Genomic DNA, 6,353 nt, shown 5'->3' on the forward strand with positions numbered 1-6,353 from the left:
ACTTAAGAAAAATCACATAGAGAATTGATAGTAGTGCCAGAATTCAAACCCAGGGTCTCTGTCTCTAAACCTGTTCTCTTTCCATGACACCACTCTGATTATGAAATGAGAAATAACATAAATTAAGACAGCACAGAATGGTATATGAAAAGAGTAAACCTGATTACAAGAAAATACACAGATGAGAAGGAAGTTCAGGATGGGACACAGAAAAGCAGGGTGGTTTTGTTATTACAATTTTAAATTTAAGAGACACTTTAAAAAAAAACCTAAGTAACAAAATTCACAGTTTCATACAATCCTCTTTTTCCATCATTTTTTGTACTTGAAAATGTCCATGTTTATTGCTGCTTGTCAAGTTTGAAAGAAAAAAAGAAAATTTTAAAAGAAGGAATGGTATGTGAGGCACAATCCTTTTTTAACCATAAACTTTTATTAATATCTTCTGTTTTAATATACTCCACATTTCCCAATCAATTCCTCTGATCTGCCCCTCCCAGAGGGTATTCCCCTCCTACAGAAAATAAAAAAGAAAGGGAAAAACAAGTCAGCAAAGCAACTAACATACAGAAGAAAGACTGACAATAAATGTAGGATTTCATACTCTTAGTCCCCCACCTCTGCAAAGAAGCAGGGAGAAGTTAAGGGTACCTGATTTTGTTCCAGACATCCCATTGTAGCCGGGCCACCCTAGAGCCCTAGATATTGGATCATATTTTCCTCTGACTATTAAATCATCTCCTTCCTCCCAAGGTGGTCAGTTATAACTGTGTGTACAGCCATGTTGAAAAACTCAAGACCTCAAAGTAGGTGTTTTTTTAGACTGAATTTTCTAATTTGATTGGTTTTTGAGGACAAGTGTTCAGCTCAGTCCTTCATTCTATGTTATGTAAATGGCTACAGCCTAAAACAGAGAATGACTGAGGAGGTCCGACCTTGAGATCATCACTGAGCCAGGATGAGCATGTAGCATTTTATTCTAGCTCCAGCTAGGAAATAAGTATCATTTGTGATGTAGTGAATGCTTAGCATAATATTTTAAAAAGAAAAGGTTTACCTAAAAACAGTCTTTTCCAGTCAAATCCAGTCAAAGAAGAAAGCCTTTAAGGGATGAGCATTTCAGGACATCTCTTTCCTGTGTCTTCTTAGTGTTGTATTTTCTAGAAATGAATACATTTTGGTGATTTTCTCAACTTGGTGGATTGGGTTGATGACAAGTACTATTGTTGACAGTATCCAATCTGACATGAAGACGGAGAAGAATAGGAAGACTTGGATGAAGTGAGACAGAGTAAAAGAAGGCAAAACTGGGAGAAAATAATTACACACAATGAGGAGAGCAATTAACGATTGACACTAAATGACAGTTGAAACGCTAATGAATTTAACCATTATGGTGTCAGGAAACTCAGAGATAATGGAAAAATACCTCTGTCCTCTCAACAGAGAGATCTGGGGGGATAAAGAAGTGGAATGGCAAATGGCAGTGGTTTGGTCCTTGGTTTTTCTTAAATGTTTTTGCTTGTTACAAGAGGGTTTAAAATTATCAGGGGAGACAGTTAAGAGAAAATAATTGCAGTATAAGAAATAAACAGCAAAAAATAAATTTCAAAACAAAAAAAAACATCAATATGGAGGCTAGTGCTGGCTGGAGTCACTACTACAAGTGGATTGTTTATGCAGACATGTAAAAGTGATAAAATTGCATTTTTTTTTTTAAAGAATCCCCTTCTCCTTTCAGAAACCAAAACATACCATCAAAAGAGTATTCAGTTCTCAAACCTTGACTTTTTTTCTGACTATCCTGGAACTCATTCTTAGTGCAAAATCTCAAAGTCAGCAGTATAGTAGGTGTCCCAAAATGTCTTAATTCAGAGAATTAGTGTTAACTGAGTCTGATTAGCTCCATTTATCTCTAATTAATTACCTGTATCTAATTAGACACTTTGTTTCAAGTAGACATGGAGTCAAGTAGACTAGATTATTAGTGTAGTCATTGTGCCTTTACAAAATCCAGAAATTAATGAAACGTGCAAAAGAATCTGCAGATTTAATTGCACAGGTGTTGCCTTATGGCAAAGCTTTATCATCTGATTACACCGAGGGATTATTAGTGACTTTTTATATAGAGGATGAGCCTATGAAATGTACCTTAGCAACAGCTCATTAGTTTAGGGTTGTTACTGTATTATTTATTGCATTCAGCCTTCCCCATTATCTAGATTGATTCATGGACCTATATATTTTTTCCTCCTCTCTGTGCAGGGGGGAAAAGTAAAATAAAATAAACCCTCATTATGAAGAGTCCAGTTGTAATATCAAGAAATGCAAAATATATTCATCAGTTACTGATTTTGATTCTTTAAAAGAACATTCAAAAGTTAGATGAGTGAGGAATCTGATTTATAGCTGTTTTCTGTGGGAAAGAAGCAATTTAAGCAACGAGGGGCATGGAATGATTCTTGTGTGTGATCAACAGAAAATTTAGCTGTCCTAAATGTCTTCAAATAACAAATTCAGAAGACTAGAATAGATTGAATAGAGGAAGCACTTCTTACAGTAAAAATGGTTTTATATGCTCATGGAGAACCCTCATAAAATTCATCTCTTATTTGTTGTTTGGGCTCCCCCCTACCCCAAGGAAACACTACAGATGCTAATCGGCTGTCCCTGCAAAAGAAAGATTTCCAGATCTGCCTATAAAATGAACACCGACTCATTGGAACAAGATTGGATATGTGCAAAAGGTTGCACCATCTTGACCTTTGTCTTTTCACGTTTCTCTTTATAAAGTATTTGAAGAAGCATTGGCTTTTCCACTGCGGCAGTAATTAAACAACTAGGAGTAAATCCAGCTACAATCCTGTAGCACAGTGAAGGCGTGTTTATTGACAAATCAATTATTCCCTTAAATAGTTTGTCAACAAGAAAATGGAAGAGAGATTTTAAAATTATTTCTCGGCTTCTCTCCCAAGAAAGAAAGAAAGAAAAAGCCCACGTCCCCCGTTGTGGGTTACAGACAGCCTGCCGTTCACTTACCGCTGAATTTAAACTAGTGAGATGGTAACGGGTAACTGTTAATATTATATAGGGCATGACAACTAATTTGAGTGGTAATAATGAATATTTAATGACCCTCCTTTCAAGCATGAACGCATAACTTTTCACGTGTGTATTACCAAGATTATAACCATTCATCTAAAAATTACAGTCGTAGCTGAAATAACAGTCAGGAATAATGGATTGTAGCCACGTCTGCATATTGTATAAATATGCTATATACACACAAACACACACACACACACAGATGAAGTTCCCTCTGTCATTCATCTCTCTTTGAAGTCTGTGGGAGCTCTAGGCTCAGTAAAGAGACTTGAACCCTACCCCAGAAAAAAAAACATTGCGTCAATTTCAATATCCATACGTTTCATAGTCTAAGTCAGAAATGGTTGGTTATTCCTCTTCCCTTTCTCATCACTTCCATGCCAAAAAAAATTATTAATGCATGTAAATGTGCCTTAGTCTGAATATAGAGGAGACATTTTGGGAATGGTTGATTGAAATTCATGGGGCCATTTTGGATTTGTACAAATAGATTATAACAATAATAATACAGAGATAATGAGCTCACATCTTAATACTCTTATTTGGTCACAAAAAGCAATCATTTTAACCACTTATGCTATAGTACACCAGGCATTAAATATTTTTTAAAATCGCAGGATAGTGACATCCATGAATCATTTCCACATGAATCCCAACAAAAGAGATGAAAAGAACCAGGAACAGTGTGATCACAACAGCAACAAATAACTCACTTTTCTATTAAAACCTAAGATTGTTCCAAGTACTTTCTTCATACTTCTTTGAAGTAAAGATGATACAGGAAAACACACTTCAGGGATAAGGGACAGGAGGAAGGAAGCTTATAGGAACTTTTGGTAAAATCAGAACTCATAGAAAGTTAAAACACTGTATTTCATACGTTGGTAGGTGGCCGTGAAGAATAAAGTCACTTGTATTGGATTTGAAAAAGAGGTATGTGGAAAATGTATTAAGCACTCAAAGAGGCTCCTCCCCGCCCCAGGCAGAAAATATCAGTTGCAAAATTTCTGCATTATCTATTTTCTGACATCCTAATGAGGTCTGAGTCACCCCATATGTAGCAGAGAATTGTGGATCCACTTCTTTTGTCTTAATTGCATTTCTCTGATTAAGAGGTAATCAAAACCCACTATCACCAAACAGTAAAATTAGAAACCCTCCACCCACCCATCCAAAGGCTTGTGTTTTTCTGCAGAGTAGTCGACACATCTTTAAACATCCCAAGGAAAGGAACCTTGAGAGGGGGTAGGTGGAGAAAAGAGGCACATCAGAAGTTCTCCTCTCTCTTCCCTCTCGGTGTTACTCATCATTATCACTGCCACCACAACTTGCCTCTCTAGAACACTTTGAGGCTGGCCTGGTGCTCTCCTCCCAACTTATTCCCATTTCACAGATGAAGAAATGGAGGTTCAGAGGGGTTGAGAGGTTTAACCAACTAGCTAGAGCCAGAGCTGGGATTCAAATCCAGGGCTCTCTTGATTCCAAGCTCAGCATTCTTTCCATAGCTTCTACAAAGGACCCAAACTATGCATTGATTGCATAAGAAAAAAAGCATCGACCAGAAAACCTGAATTCTAATCCTGGTTAATTCTTTTTGTCTGTGTAACCTTGGACAAGTCACTTAACCTCTATGGACCTCAGTTTCCTCATCTGTAAAATGAGAGGAATGAACTGGGCAACATCGAAGGTCCTTTCCAGTGGTAGTTCTGTGAGCCTATGGACTTATTAATAAGGCACACACTGCATAGGCATTATTGGGTGCATGATGGACCATGGTATTACCTAACACTCCAAGCTTCTAGGGGACTTTTATTTGTTTGGGTTTTTTTTTTTCAATCTCTGTCCTTATTGTCACATGTATTGGAGCATTAAAAAAATAAAGACCAAATGAGACCAGATTTGCAAAAAGCCTTTAGCAGAGTGTCTGGCACACAGTAGGCGTTCAATAAATGCTTATTATCTTCCTTTTCCCATATCCCTTCCCCAAAAGTTATGAAGCAGCATGGTAGAATATAAAGAATCCTGGAATTGGATCTCACCTCAGCACTTCCCCGTTGTTATTTGGGGCAAGTCATTTTACCTCTGAGACTCAGTTTCCCCATCTGTAAAATCAGTATCATCACACCCCTGGTGATGAGGGATGGGGTTGTTGTGTCTCAAATAGGATCATGTGGGGCAAGGGCTGTGCAACCTGAACATACTCTCTAAATGTTGACTTGTGCAGATTCTCTGGCCAAGTTCACCAAAGGTTACAAAACTGCTGTTTCATGATGCTTGAAAGAGAATGCCAGCCAGCTCTGTGGTAAACTGCAGGGTTGGTCCCTGCATGGGTAATCTTTTAGAAGAAGACTAGCTAATACGATGGTTGCCAAATAGTTTTCATTTAGCTTTTATTTTGCAGGATTGTACCTGCGGACCAGACTGGTTTTATGATAAGCAAGCAAAGTCACAGGCCTCTCCAAAGACCCAAATACCCACAGGAAGCTGTACACTACATAGACTTGGGTTGGAAATAATGCAGAACAGGGAAGGTGTTATCATCAAGAAAACTGAAGCCCTGCACCAGGGGGCAACATGGGACAGAAAAGTACTCATATTGGCAAATATGTGTGTATGGCTGTGTATAATATATGTGTGTGAATACAAATATGTATACTATTGTGTATACATATATCTATATAGCTATAAACACCCATTATATATACCCATATGTATGTATGTATATTGTGTGTATATATCTGTATAGATGTAATATTCACACACACACACACACACACAGGTCCAGCCCCACAATTTCATTAGCTTAGGGAAATCTCTCCTACCAATGCACACTGCCAACCCTACTGCAACTTCTACCCTGAGAGGAACAGCTAGGTGGTACAGTGGATAGAGCACCAGTCATAGAGTCAGGAGGACCTGAGTTCAAATTTTACTTCAGATGCTTACTAGCTGTGTGATCCTGGGCAAGTCACTTAACTCTAAACTAATTTATAATCTGAGAAAGTTGCCTGGGGGCACTAAGAACTTAAATGCCTTGCCCCTGTGAGTTATCTAGCTAGCATGTGTGTACGTCAGAAGCAGAACTTTAACTCAGGTTAGCTCTCCATCCATGACGTCATGTTTCCTCTTGGTACAGGAATGTGGAGTGTGTGTGTGTTCACTGGTGTTTAACTCACACTATGAGCAGTGACTGCAGCACCTTGCAGGGATGGAACTGACCTGGTGCCCATCGAATTACTCAACATTCC

At 38.1% G+C, this 6,353-nt stretch overlaps 1 long non-coding RNA gene across 1 annotated transcript in view; it reads right to left on the bottom strand.

Annotated features, from left to right (window-relative positions):
* Nucleotides 1–429: 429 nt before the first annotated feature.
* Nucleotides 430–6,353, bottom strand: part of LOC140529973 (uncharacterized) — a 9,878-nt gene continuing 3,954 nt past the window's right edge. Inside the window, exons 2-3 of the long non-coding RNA XR_011975753.1 lie at nt 1,058–1,160; nt 430–514 (exon numbers count right to left, since the gene is read on the bottom strand). This is a non-coding gene — a long non-coding RNA (uncharacterized lncRNA). The remainder of the gene's footprint in view (nt 515–1,057; nt 1,161–6,353) is intronic.

The sequence above is a fragment of the Notamacropus eugenii genome, chromosome 2, assembly GCF_028372415.1.
Source record: "Notamacropus eugenii isolate mMacEug1 chromosome 2, mMacEug1.pri_v2, whole genome shotgun sequence".
Lineage (NCBI taxonomy): Eukaryota > Metazoa > Chordata > Mammalia > Diprotodontia > Macropodidae > Notamacropus > Notamacropus eugenii.